Genomic DNA, 13,839 nt, shown 5'->3' with positions numbered 1-13,839 from the left:
CCTCCGCCGGGACCAGCCGCACAGCCCATGACTGCAGCGCCTGAGACCGCTCGGCTAATCCCGCGCGGCGAAGAATCACCGATTGCTTCCGCGTCTGCAGGCGCACGCTGCCCCGAATTGCAAAACTGTGCCAAGACGGTGCACGTACTGCCGCAGGCGCTCCGTGTTAGCAGACCTGCTCCGCTTCTGACGTCATGTCGGCCACTGGGCGGCCGTTGCATCAGCAACCGCTGTATTCTTGAGCCACCAGCCGTCAGCATGCTGACGTCAACCCACCACCTCAGCTAAGCCTTTCCACTGCAGGGGCCATCAAACTCGAGCAACTATTATCTCACAGAAACAGGCTTCATGGCTAACAAGGATACTCTGCGAAAAGTTGTTCTGTCTATTAGATTTAGTTTCATACGGTGCCAGAATAAACTAGTAATCATGTGCGAACGAGGCTACATAGCTTCAAAATGTATACAATACTGGATTTTTTCTAAAAAGTGAATCATCAATGTTAAAGGAACCAGTGGTTTACTCACACAAAACATGGATTCGCTTAAGTTATACTGTGTATAAATGTCATAGTGATAATGAGTGAGAAGTATTGTTAAAAAATGTTAAACTGTTTTTCTAGGCAGGGCACTGTCGCATAGACGTGTAGTGTGTTAGCGCTCCACTTGTAAGACTGCTGGAGCTGTACACTGTTGCTAACTCCACTTGCTCGTATAGTGGAACGCGCCACGGGATGGTGTGACATACCTTGATCGGATGCGCACGGTTAATTAACGACTGTGGCTGGGGTGCAGTGCAGCCTGATGGTGGTTTCCAATGTTCGTTCAGGCAAATGCTAGTCTCGTCCCCTCAGACAACACGATGCTTAAACATTTAAAATACGATCACACAAGCAACAGAGTTTACGCAGTTGACAAGGAGGTGGCGCACACAACATCCCTCCCTTAGAAAACTGACGACAACAGTGACAGGACCTGCATCTACATAGTAAGTAAAACAACAATAAATTTGGCTAATCCTACGAGTACAGTGGACCCAGTACGCGACGGGGTTACCGCTAAGTAAAATAAGAAGAAAACGCTGTTATTAATTTGCCGGCCGCTGTGCCCGAGCGTTCTAGGCGCTTCAGTCCGGAACTGCGCTGCTGCTACGGTCGCAGGTTCGAATCCTGCCTCGGGCATGGATGTGTGTGATGTCCTTAGGTTAGTTAGGTTTAAGTAGTTCTAAGTCTAGGGGACTGATGACCTCAGATGTTAAGTTCCATAGTGCTTAGAGCCATTTTAACCATTTGTTACTAATTTCCTTCCTAGTTTCTCTGATGTAAAACGACAGTGCTAGCTAGTATCCTGGCAAGATCTTAATTTTGATTTGCCAGATAATACAGATTCAACTAATTTCACGATGTTGTGTTCATCATGGGTGAAGGCAGAAACTTGCTGTAAATTTTAACGTACGCATCAAAACTAATAGTTTACTTTGGCGCCAGCTGTAAGTTTCCAATTTTTGTCGCTGCTGATAGGATCTCCATATGCTGTTAGCTCCCTTACTCATTCATTTCCCACCTTGTGGCGAGCCGAGATTGCAATAACTCAGCAACAAAAGTCATTTGCGTTCTCTGTTTCTTCTAGTGCAGTTCAACTGTAACTGTGTGATAGCACTTTCTCTATAGGTTCAGACGGGTCTGTCTTTTTGCCCTCTTTCGTATTTTTTCTAATTTCATGCCTTATTAATATTTCGCTTATGTCGTTTTTACTGTCTAGTTGACCATCTGACGGTACTTTGGAAAAGGATGCGATGGAGCGCCAATGTTTTATTTCTTTTAAAATCAGCAACCCCTTCCTTTCCCTTACCACCCTCTGAATAATTTCTGTAAGGTATGAGGCATGGGCAAGTGATTTAAAAAACCCGGTGAAGGTCACATGTGTTTCCTTTAGTCAGAATATAGCCATATAAATCTCACTGGACACCTTCCATAGACGTCTATTTACATAGGATGGCGTGAACTCAGAGTTTTCCCGTTTGTTTGGTCCGTTCTACAGGATCTAGACCTATAATGTAGTGGAGTTCTCCCCCAACATGTAAATAAAGATGCACTGTCTCCAACGGCGTTCCAGTCGCTGGCTCTTTAAGACACTCTTGTGGCAGCCGTCGTGTCATGAGTAGCCCTGTTCTTTGGACCATGACCCGTTTTAGGCTCAGATCGCTTTGTGTAGTCTAGAATGTGAATAGTGATGAAGGAATCGTCGCATTTACATCTGTTTACCAATCAATAATGTTTTTATGTAGATAACGTCTTGTATAGAACTAAATTCAAGCATAATGCGTGAACTGTGCTTTGTTCTTAGTCTGGATCAGACCACATGCCCTCATCATAATCGTTTTGGTTAAGTTCATTGTTTCCACCCAAATTCAAATAACTAATACAAGAAAAGTCATAGAGTGCAAGTTCGTCACAGTTCGTTATATGAAAGAAAATGATCAGGTGTAACAGACATCATGTATCATGAATGATAGGCCCTGTGCTGATTTCTAGTAGACTCAGTTCTCCTTATAATTCTATCTATTAACCAGACTCGGCGATTTTTCTGCATACATTCGCGCGCTCTTTATCATGCTTTCTCTAATATACATCCTCAATTTCGAACTTTTCCTTTGTGTGTAGCCGAATGCCACATGTATCTGAATCTGATTTGCGATCAGGAAGCTTTCGGATTAGATTCATCTAAATTTCGTGAATGTAACGAACCTCTAAATAGACCATAATAATTTAATGTATCACATTTTATAGATTTTTTTCCCTCTCTATCTCCTATCCCAAAGTCTACCCCCAGTTATCCTCTGTAATAGCATGGTGCTAAATTTAATTCGTAAAAGGAACCCTAATATGTACGGTATGTTTCCACATATCAGGATTGAACAGAACAATTGGGTTTCTGTCAGGTTTAATGGACTTCTGTTTCCACCCTTCGAAACTCCCTGTATCCGAAGGTCTCGTCTTGCACTGGCATAGCTTGAATTAGTTTCCGTGGTTCTCTCCTGTGTGACTCATTTTTCTGTGCAGCCCAGAATTATTGATTCCTCAAGAGTTTCCGGAAATCATATCCCAAATCCTCATGGAAGGTGATAGCTGTTGTCTAGGTTAACGAAGTGTATTAATGTTTTTCCGTGTGTATAAGGGACCACATAGGATAAATATTTGTCGATAGTGTATTTGATGTTTTCTGGATAGTAGTAGAGTTTCATTGTAATAAATGTCCATTTTGGTCATTTATGATCTGCAGGTGGTCTAACTTCTCCTCACACTCAATTTTGCCTTGTAATCTCCGCATGTTCAACAATCAGAGCCACCTATTTCAAAAAGATTTTTCTGTCACAAAGAATGCCAAAGGTATTAATTAGCTTCCGTATTCTACTTGCAATGGTCCGTCTTCATCGCATAAATTGCACAATTCGAAGTTACCGGTTTGGGGCATTACCCTCTTCAGATCTGTTACAAATAGAAAAAACATTGGTGTAACCAACTCAGTTCAGTTAGCTGAAGCAAAATCTACAACAGACCTAGTGACCATTATATCTTTAATAGTGCGCATTTTTATTTTAGGGAATCTCTTCAAGTGATAAATTTGTGCCTAGTCAGGCCAAGAATGAGGTAAAACCATTACTTAAAATAAAAAAGCGCACTATAAAAGATTTAATGATCACTAGCCCTCTTGTAGATTTTACTTCAGCTAACTGAACTTAGTTGATTACAGCACTGTTTTCTACTATAAAAGATCAGAAGATGGCAATGGCCGAAAGCAGTAATTGTGAATTATAGAATTTATGTGATCAAGCCGGATCTTTACCAGGAAAGTACTTACACATGATCGCGGACTCATTTACAGACTTCGTGTCTTCAATCGATATCTCCGGTATGCATACTAAACCCTCATGGAATCGACTGCCACTGCGTAGTCGTGGCGTGCCGAGACCACGGTGTTTTTCCGTTGCGTGTCTTAATGTTTAGTTATCAACTTCGGCAGCGCTCAATCAGTGACTTCATAAGGAACGAACAGAATCCCATGCTCATCTCAGCGGATCCCTGTTTAAGAGTAATCATTAGAATAAAGGTAGGGACCACTTTTATTTTATCAGTGGTAACATATGCTGAGCGTCCCAATACAATGTAGCTCTTTAAGGTCAGTGGTCAATTTTTAAAACTGTTATCTAAAACAGATCTCACGAGACATCTAAGCATTGCCTCATCATTCCACAGTAGAGGACTAGTAATGCTTGCAAGAAATGCTACTCCGAGCCTTCTCAATTATGTGGGGCGGCCGCAATCTAAGACAGGCCTCACTGTCAGTTTAACTGATGAGTTTACGCTGTGTTTCTGAGAGACATACTGCCAAGTTGGTACGACACATCGCTCCTGGTCTTCGTGGCTCGTGATTCTAAAATGATATACATCTTCGTCGTGAGACGGACAGAGAAGGTCCAGTACCTCGTTCACCTGGTCTGAGCCCAAAAGGTTCCTTTTTTGAAGTTTCATTTGGAAAATCTTGCATATGAGGCGCCTTTAGAGGGTTTGTAAGTAGGCTGTTTAGGTTTCCTTACTGGTAATGCCACATAGCGCTCTGTATGAAAATCACTGGCTGTGCTGTGTACAGTGTGTGGCTGGTTAGCATTGTAATATTCGCCATTGTAGTGTTGGGAAGTTGGCTATTAACAGCGCGTAGCGTTGCGCAGTTGGAGATGAGCCGCCAGCAGTGGTGGATGTGGGGAACTGAGATGGGGGATTTTTGAGAATGGATAATCGGGAGGTGTGTCCATCAGAAACAGTACATTTGTAAGAATCGATGTCGTGAACTGCTATATATATTATGACTATTAAGGTAAATACATTGCTTGTTCTCTATTAAAATCTTTCATTTGCTAACTATGCCTATCAGTAGTTAGTGCCTTCCGTAGTTTGAATCTTTTATTTAGCTGCCAGTAGTGGCGCTCGCTGTATTGCAGTAGTTCGAGTAACGAAGATTTTTGTGAGGTACGTGATATGTAAAAGGTATAGGTTAATGTTAGTCAGGGCCATTCTTTTGTAGGGATTATTGAAAGTCAGATTGCGTTGCGCTAAAAAATATTGTGTGTCAGTTTAAGCACAGTCATGTATAATTGTTCAAAGGGGATGTTTCAGGTTTCCTGCCTAGACTTGACGCGGTCTGTGCCACAAACTTTGGGTCGTACAAATGGCTACTACAGAACTTCGTGCGACGATGCCATGCCTCGCACAGACGCTGGAGATGTAAGTTTCATCACTTTTGTGAATGTAACAGTTTTTTCAGTCTTTAACGATAAATAGCTTTATTAAAAATTTGATACTGTGCTTCCACGTATTCTGTCGAGTCTTTACTTGCATCTTATGCAGAGTATTGCGACCCAGCTATTTCCTTCAGGTTCTGCGTTGTACCTGAAGAAGACGGCTGTGTCAGTCATGGGAATATTGTGAATAAGATAAAAACAACAACTCGACAGAACACAATATCAATGAGTCGCACCGAGGAGAGCTGAGAGGTTAAGAAATTTGTCTACGTTGACTTTTGTAGTCGTCAGTTTGTCTAAACTTTAATCTTGAAGTTTTTGTGTTTTCGCTTACACTGAGGTGTCAAGTCATAGGACAGCGATTAGCACATGTGCAGATGGTGGTGGTATCGCTTACAAGAGGTATAAAAAGGCAGTCCTTTGTATTCAGGTGTTTCGTGTGATAAGGTTTCCGGCATGATTGTGGCCGCACAACGGGAATTAACAGACTTCGAACGCGGAATAACAGTTGGAGCCAGAGGCATGGGACATTCTATTTCGGAAATCGTTAGGGACATCAATATTCTGATATCCATAGTGTGAAGAGTGTGCTGAGAATACTAAATGTCTGGCATTACCTCTCACCACCGACAATGCAGGGCCGACGGCCTTCATTTAACGACTGGGAGCAGCGACGTTTGTGTAGAGTTGTCACTGCTAACAGACGAGCAACACTGAATGAAACAACAGCAGAAATCAATACGGAACGTACGTCGAACGCATCAGTAAGGGCAGTGTGACGAAATTTGGTGTTAAGGCTATAGCAGCAGACGACTGAAGCGAGTGCCTTTGCTGAAAGCACGACATCGCCTGCAGCATTCTCTTGGGATTGTGACCATACCGGCTGGGGCCTAGTTGACTGGAAAACTGTGGCCTGGCAAAATGGTTCCTGACCTTAGCTAGTAAGAGCTGATGGTAGGGTTTGAGTGTGGCGCTGTCTCCACGAAGCCATGGGCCAAAGTTGCCAACAAGGCACTGTGCAAGCTGGTGGTGTCTCCGTTATGATATGGACTGCATTTACATGTAATGGGTCTTCTGGTCCAACTGAACCAATCATTGACTGGAAATGGTTACGTTCCGCTACTTGGAGACCATTTGCAGCCATTCATGGATTCATATTCCCAAATAAAGATGGAATTTTTATGGATGACCATGCACAGAGTCACTGGGAGCAGTTGTTCGCAATTGGTTTGAAGAACATTCGGGACAATTAGAGTGAATTATTTAGCCACCTAAATCACCCGACATGAACTCCATCGAACATTTATGGAAAATAATCTAGCGATCAGTTCGTGTACAAAATCCCGCAACGACAACACCTTCACTGACTGGAGTAGATTTGTGTTCAGTGATGAGTTCCGCTTCAAAATGAGCCTCGATGACCAGCAAATACATGTCTGGAGACGCCCCAGACAGCCGCGGATACTAACCTGACTGTCGCCTGACAACCAGAAATCAAGGCCTGAGGTTCCATTTCTTTTCATTGCAGAACACATTTGATTGTCAGCCTTTACAGCATAGCGGTACGTAGACGATATTCAACGCCCCATTTTGATACCCTTCATGGAAAGCCATCCTGGACTTACATTTCAGCAAAATAATGCCCGCCTGCACACGGTGAGAGTTTCTACCGCTAATCTTCTTGCTTACCATACCCAGCCTTGGCCAGCAACTACGTCTTATCTCTCCCAAAGTGAGAAAGTTAGGATCATTATGAGCAGAGTCCTCCAACCAGCTAGCGATATTGACGATCCAACGCGCCAGTTGGACAATACTTGGCACGATGTTCCACAGGAGGACATCCAAGAACTCTATAAATCAATGCCAAGCCGAATAACTGTTTGCATAATGGTGATAGTTGGGCCGACGCGTTACTGACTTGCTCAATTTCTGAAGCACTTTCTCTTTAATAAACGATCCAATTTTTCTGAAATTGTAATCATCTGTTTGCCTGTACATGTACATCACATCTACTGAATTCTGTCTCATTCAGATAATTCCTTCGTGATGCGTCTTTTCTTTTGTCTTGGAGACTGCTTCCGTCGTTCTATGTGCAAAGGAAGGATGATACTATAAATCTGCCCTGACGTTTCACTCATCCAGTCGCTGTGTGTATATTCACCAATTAAATAGAAGTTTAAATTTTATTTGATATGAACTTCCTGGATATAGAGGCGAATAAATGAAAACTACAGAATTTTAATAGCTAAGTATCTTATGCTCCAACAGCGAATCCGGTAGCGCAGTTGATACAAAATTCAAAGATCCCCTTTGAGAACATATTTTTTGTGAGTAATTCCTGTAAGTGTACCCTAATGTTCAGTTTCCTACGTTATCTGAAGAAACGTTCACAATAAAAAAACAGCTAGAATCTCAATATTAGTATCACAGACCTCATCATTTCGGTGAGGAAGAGTTTTACCTGTTTCATTGTAGTGTCATTAAAGTCTCACAGCAAAAACAGCGGACTAAAGATGCTACCTCTGAGCAGGGGCCAACTTGGTGGAAATATTAGAAAGTCTGTGTTTTGCTTCAACGCGGCTAGAGACAACTATGTCCCTGATACGTCCTGCTACTCCGGTACAATTGGAGTCAGTTACGTGCAATGTGTGATAACACAGAGAAGGAAAGCGCACCGGTGACTCATATTCACTGCGCCCGGGATCGACGTAGTGTACATCTTCGGAAAAAGAAGAATCTGTGTGGTTGGTGTGGCAAATCTAACCGACAGCTCCGACCGTTGCTGGCGACACGCCCCGTGTGATTATTTCAGAGAGTTCTCCAACCACGTCGTTGTTCGAGTTCGGTTCGACTTTGGGCGGAGAGTGAAGCAACGATCGATCCGATGGCCAATAACTTATAGGACGATAGCGCCACGGAGTTTGCTATAATTTTGATACCTATACCCTAAGCGCCCAGTTTTCAGAACGATATTATTTTCTAGTTTTCTTTTTCTTTTTTCCGAGACCTTAAGCGTTTGCGGGAAGGAATGTCTACTATTGGTGACTAGAGTATTAGCTGAGCAGAACTGCCGGGGCAACAGGAGTCACTAAGCAAGCAGACGACGAGACTGTCGGAGTAGATCAACTGAAATCCAAAAACAAGCCCAAGCTGACGCGAGGCAAAGTTGACAGTATCAAAACAGAAATCCAGACACGTAAACAAGACACCAGAGGTTGACCGAATGACAGGTACCGAGATGCCGCTTTACGAAGAGCAATACTCTGCTGTACGGACTAGGGCGCTCCGCCAGTTGTGCATCTCGCGAGAGGCTGTACTTGTTCATTGGAGATTCGCACGATAGGGATCGGACACTGCTAACGCCTCTGCATCCAAGTCCGGCGTCCTAGCATACTAATAGATGGCGGAAAAGCAAAGTCTCATCTACGTCAGGCGCTACTGGTCCCGTGTGGTTCCTAGACGATGGAAAATGTGTGTCAAAACTTCGGCGACACTGCCATTGTAAACATACGCTTTACTGTTAATCGTTTCAACCACGGAGCCACTTCCACATTGGCTGTATACTGCTGGAGCTACACACCAAACTATGGAGCACACTATAGTATCATTACGTCAATTTTGCCTGTTTCTCCAGTTCGTGTAGTAGCTCTGCTGCGTTTCGCTACAAACAACACAAGTTTCTACCGAAGCGACAACACACCAATGAGCGCCAAAAATTCTACAGTGCAGCGTCAACAACGCTTACCTCGAGCCGACTTCTGCTGACGGCTTTCAGCCAGAGTGTTTGTTATATGAAATGGAGATAGTGAAATCGAAATATAAAAGAAAAAATAGGGAGAACCTTTCACTGACGAGTGACAGTACGTACCGTACGAAGAGGCCAAAGTCCTCTCCTCAGCACTGCAAAATGGACAGCGCAAAAGCAAAAGCCGACTGCAGTTTTGTAAGCTGCGCTAAACGCTCACGCCAGCATACAGTAATATGCAGCTACAGTATCTACTACGTACGTGGAGATATTTAATGTTCCGTGCTATACTGTGTCTTACAGTTGCTGCTATGAACTATGATGTCTGCATTTCGATAAACTTGTCTTCCTATGTACAGGATGATAATTATTGAACTATATGAAATAAAATCGTCATAACTTCTGAACAGTTTGCGTTAGGACGTTCAAAATACACGGTTGGCCTCGGGGAATGATAGGAATTAGTATGATCAATATGGTTTGGTTTAGCGACGAAGCTCACTTTCATTTGGATGGGTTTGTTAATAAGTCAAATTGGCGCATTTAGGGGACTGAGAATCCGCATTTCGCGATTGAGAAGTCTCTTCAACCTCGACGGGTGACTGTGTGGTGTGCAATATCCAGTCACGGAATAAACGGTGCGATATTCCTTGTTGGCACGGTGACTAACGAACGGTGCGTGAAAGTTTTGGAAGATGGTTTCATCCTCATTATCCAAAGTGACCCTGATTTCGATAAGATGTGGTTCTTGCAAGACGTAGTTCGGCCCCATCGAAGCAGGAGAGGAGCACTTTGGGGACCGCATTCTGGCTCTGGGGTACTCAGAGGCCACTGCTATGGGCCTCGATTGACCGCCATATTCTCGGGATCATGCGACTACTTTTTGTGGGCTGTACGAAAGAGAAGGTGTACAACAAAAACACCAAAACCATTGCTGAGCTGAAAACCGCCTGTGTGAAAGACAAAGTGTACAACAAAAACCCCAAAACCATTGCTGAGCTGAAAACCGCCATTCCGGAGGTCATCGACAGCATCGATGTTTCGACACTTCAGCGGGTCATGTGGATTTTCTATATTCGTCTGCGCCGCGTCATCGTCAATAATGGCATGCATATCGAACATGTCATAACCTAAATCCGAATATCTGTAGTGACGATTACGTGTTGAATAACGTGTGTGCACACCGCAGTTTCTATCTAATTTACGTTTTTTCCCCATATAGTTCAATAATTGTCACCCTGCATATTTACGTGACTGACGGGTTGATTCCGTATCTCGCCCTTAGGAACACTAAAGACAAATAAGTAAAACAAATAGATCAAAGCTTATACGATTCGCAGTCAGACGGCGTACACCAAATCCCTCACCGTTGAAGTACTGTAGCGTCAGGACGAGACCTGTAAGAAGTGGCCTGCTGTAATAGGCTAGATCGCACCATACCATCAGGAGAATACAATCTTACATCACATCCTAGAGGAACTCGGTACTTCGCCTGAAGATAAAGTGTAGGAAACTTTTGGAAACGGTGCTTAAAGACGAGGATATTGCTTGAGTGTTAACTTGAGAACTTTTCGTCGGTTACATAACTTGTAGCAATAGAACATATTAATTGAAGGTACATTATTAATTCTCTGTGCCACAATGTCCTCAAGCTGCTGTGAAATGAAATGATCGTATGAAATTGATATCCTGGAATCCCCACCTAGGGATGTTCGGCCGCCGAGTTGCAAGTCTTTTGAGTTGGCGCAACACTGGGTGACTTACGTGTCGATGATGATGAAATGATGACGAGGACAACCCAGCATCCAGTCGACGAGCGGAGAAAATCTCCGACCCGGCCGGGAATCGGACCCGGGCCCACTGCATGGCAGTCAGACGCGCTGACTATTCAGCTAAGGGGGTGGACACAAGATGTGGTGCTCTCATATGACGCTTTACACCCCCGACGAGCCCCAGATAAGTCGTATGACGTTGTTGGTTGGGAGACCTCGAAGGGCAGGTTCAGCCGCGTAATGGCAAAGGTTTTTCTGTCTCTGGCGCACAATGACAACTTTCCTTCGAGAAGTATGAGAGTTGTGTGTTTAAGTGTGTCTGGTAAGTTTTAGTGACAGTAATGGGTGTATGTAGCGTGGTGTCATGTTTGTAGTGGATGACGATTAGAGAAGGGATAGGGTGAAACACGGTGCGTGCACACAGACTACTCCTGAATAGCACCATGGGAACCGTCGAGCTTAATGTGCCCATCCACGGGACGGTTCGCTGTCAACAGCGTCACATGCCCTCATTTCATGACATACTTCGCAGACGTTTGCAATTTAATCCAGGACGTTGACGCAACGTCTGGTGATCAGGAACTTTACGCCACCGTACCTACACCAACTTGCCGTAAAAGCGAAAGAAAAGCAGCCAACAGCACTTGGTGTACCCATGAGGCTACCTAATCAAATACTGCCCACGCCCGACGTCGCTTAACTTCGGTGTTCTGACGGGAACAGGTGTATTCAACGAGGCAAGGCCGTTGGCAGGCGCTAGACAATGTTGTTTGTAGAATGCAGCAAAATTACTGGGTTGTGGGGTGTCTCTTACTAGACCGATCCTCCTAGATACGAAAAGCATGTAGACATGGCTTAAAATTTTTTTAAAAAAATTTATTGCCTTTCGGAACGTGCCCATCTGTGCACTGGAAATGCTATACTGTAGTTTGTTTTGACAATGCAAAGTATACATTAGTTTAAGTCGTATCCTGGTATGAATTTACATAGGACTAACAAAGAACAGATTTCGACCTAAAACAAATTTTACATCCTTGCTATACTGAAACGAGTAAAAAGGATGAAAATGCGATACGGGATTCAGTTTGCAAAGGTTTTATAACAGGTTATTTCAGTTGCTTAAATTACCGCAACCCGGAAGACGTGTGCTGGGGGTTGCGAAACACCCCTGGACGGGGAAACGCTCGTTAGAGGAAGTGCAAGAGCGGTAAGTGCTAGGAGGTGCTGTAGATAGTGCACTCTATCGAATGAGGCGCTTGTTTACTCGTTATGCAGACTTATAAATCCGTGGAAGTGTCTGTGATCGTAGTAGTTACAAAACATTCCACAACGATGCAGCTTCGTGGCAGTTTTTGGAACCAGTATGAAACACTTAACTGTAAATGGAAAAACAGAAGCCAGATGTAAATATTGCGACAATCTCTATCATTATGCGCCAGCGTCTCAGTGAACGTCAGGTATGTTCGTCGTCTATTAAATGCATGGTGTCGTGACAGCGTACAAGATATGAACGGAAGCAGTCACAAATGGAAGTTGAGAAGAGTAGTGTTGAGCCTACACCTTATACATTAGCGAATATGTCGTGATCTGCAGAGCTATCTAAGTGGACAGATGTACCGCTGCTCATAACATCATCTACCGTGCCGTCCACAATAATCACAGACGAAGAAGGTGGTGAAAGTATTGCACGAGACGTGTATGCAACAGGCGTTCCGCATTCACTGTTAGGATCCAAATACTAGTGAGAATCCTTCCAGAAGATAAGATCTAGTTCTAAGCCATTAGCTTGAGGGAGTCCTTCTATTCACTGAAAACCAGTGTGTGCACAAGACGTTTATGCAGAAGCTGCAGAAGTCACATTCGATCGCATTAATAAATTGTAGATGGTCAGACATATGCATCGGGTCACAGTGTTGTTAATTTCGTAATAACCACTCTGGAGCTAGTATTTTACAAGAGCATTCGTCCTCGAGGGCAAAAGGAACTTGCCCGATACTGTTTAGATACCATCGTCGACCTTATCGGTGAGAGAGACAATGAGAAGTTCGTTGCTGTTATAACAATGTTCGAAATAGGCTAGCTGCAGGCAACAGTTTACACCAACAATATCTGCATATCGCCAGCATAGGCTGCGCAGCACACAGCATCAGCTTTATGATAAGAGACTTTATGGCTCCAGAAAAACATTACATTAGCCATTAGCTAAAACAATGATGAAATCTTTGAATTTCAGCCATACCCCTAATGCGAGATTTTAGGGTAAGCGGAAAGAGAAATACAGTACATAATCTGTCGCAATCAGATTTCAATCTCGGACGCGCTGGGCTGCTGTAGCAGTATGTTTTGATATACTGTTAACCAACGTGGAAGCTGCACTGGAAATAACTGCTTGCACTAACGTACTGTTCTACAAGGCCGGGAAGACCGCTGTGTTAAAGGATGAGAGATTGCAGAAACTGGAAGAAGCCTTGTAGTTACTGAAAGCTATGTATGATGCTACAACGCGAGCAGAAGCAGACAATACCGTTTTTTCTGAAGTACGTGAGTTTTTTGCTGGGATTTCAGTAAATATAGAAGGGCTGCTGAAGGGGAGCAAAATATTTTCTACAGCAGACCAAGGAGTTGTAAAAGTAGCACTGAAACGCTGGAAAGAATTTATGTGCAAAACAGTCCACACAGTATCAGCCCTTCTGGACTCCGGTACAAGGGAGCAGGTATTATTGCAGATGAAAGAAGTCAAGTAGAGGACTATATAGCAACACTAAGTGATTTGCTTTAATCTGATTTGGGAATTACTGCGGCAAGTCTAGCGGAATTTCGAGATGGTGTTGCTCTCTTTACAAAGATTGTCTCTGAGATGCTGCTAGTAACGTGGTTTCGCCATTCTGGTGGCGAGGACTGTCTACTAAGCAACATTCGTGTTTTTTGTAATCCAGAATGCGCCAGGACACAACTGTTCCGCTCATAGCCCGATTCACAAAAAAGTCCGTACCAGGTAGGCGGACAGAAAAACTAGTGTCTGTG

The 13,839-nt window shown here is 43.7% G+C and overlaps 1 protein-coding gene and 1 pseudogene across 1 annotated transcript in view; both read right to left on the bottom strand.

Annotated features, from left to right (window-relative positions):
- LOC126298052 (misshapen-like kinase 1) overlaps positions 1-13,839 on the bottom strand; it is a 1,491,768-nt gene that overhangs the window by 441,006 nt on the left and 1,036,923 nt on the right. The gene's annotated exons all lie outside the window — the stretch shown is intronic.
- On the bottom strand, positions 11,448-11,566 carry LOC126299891 (5S ribosomal RNA; annotated as a pseudogene).

The sequence above is a fragment of the Schistocerca gregaria genome, chromosome X, assembly GCF_023897955.1.
Source record: "Schistocerca gregaria isolate iqSchGreg1 chromosome X, iqSchGreg1.2, whole genome shotgun sequence".
Taxonomy (NCBI): domain Eukaryota; kingdom Metazoa; phylum Arthropoda; class Insecta; order Orthoptera; family Acrididae; genus Schistocerca; species Schistocerca gregaria.
This window is presented reverse-complemented; position numbering and strand designations above follow the sequence as displayed.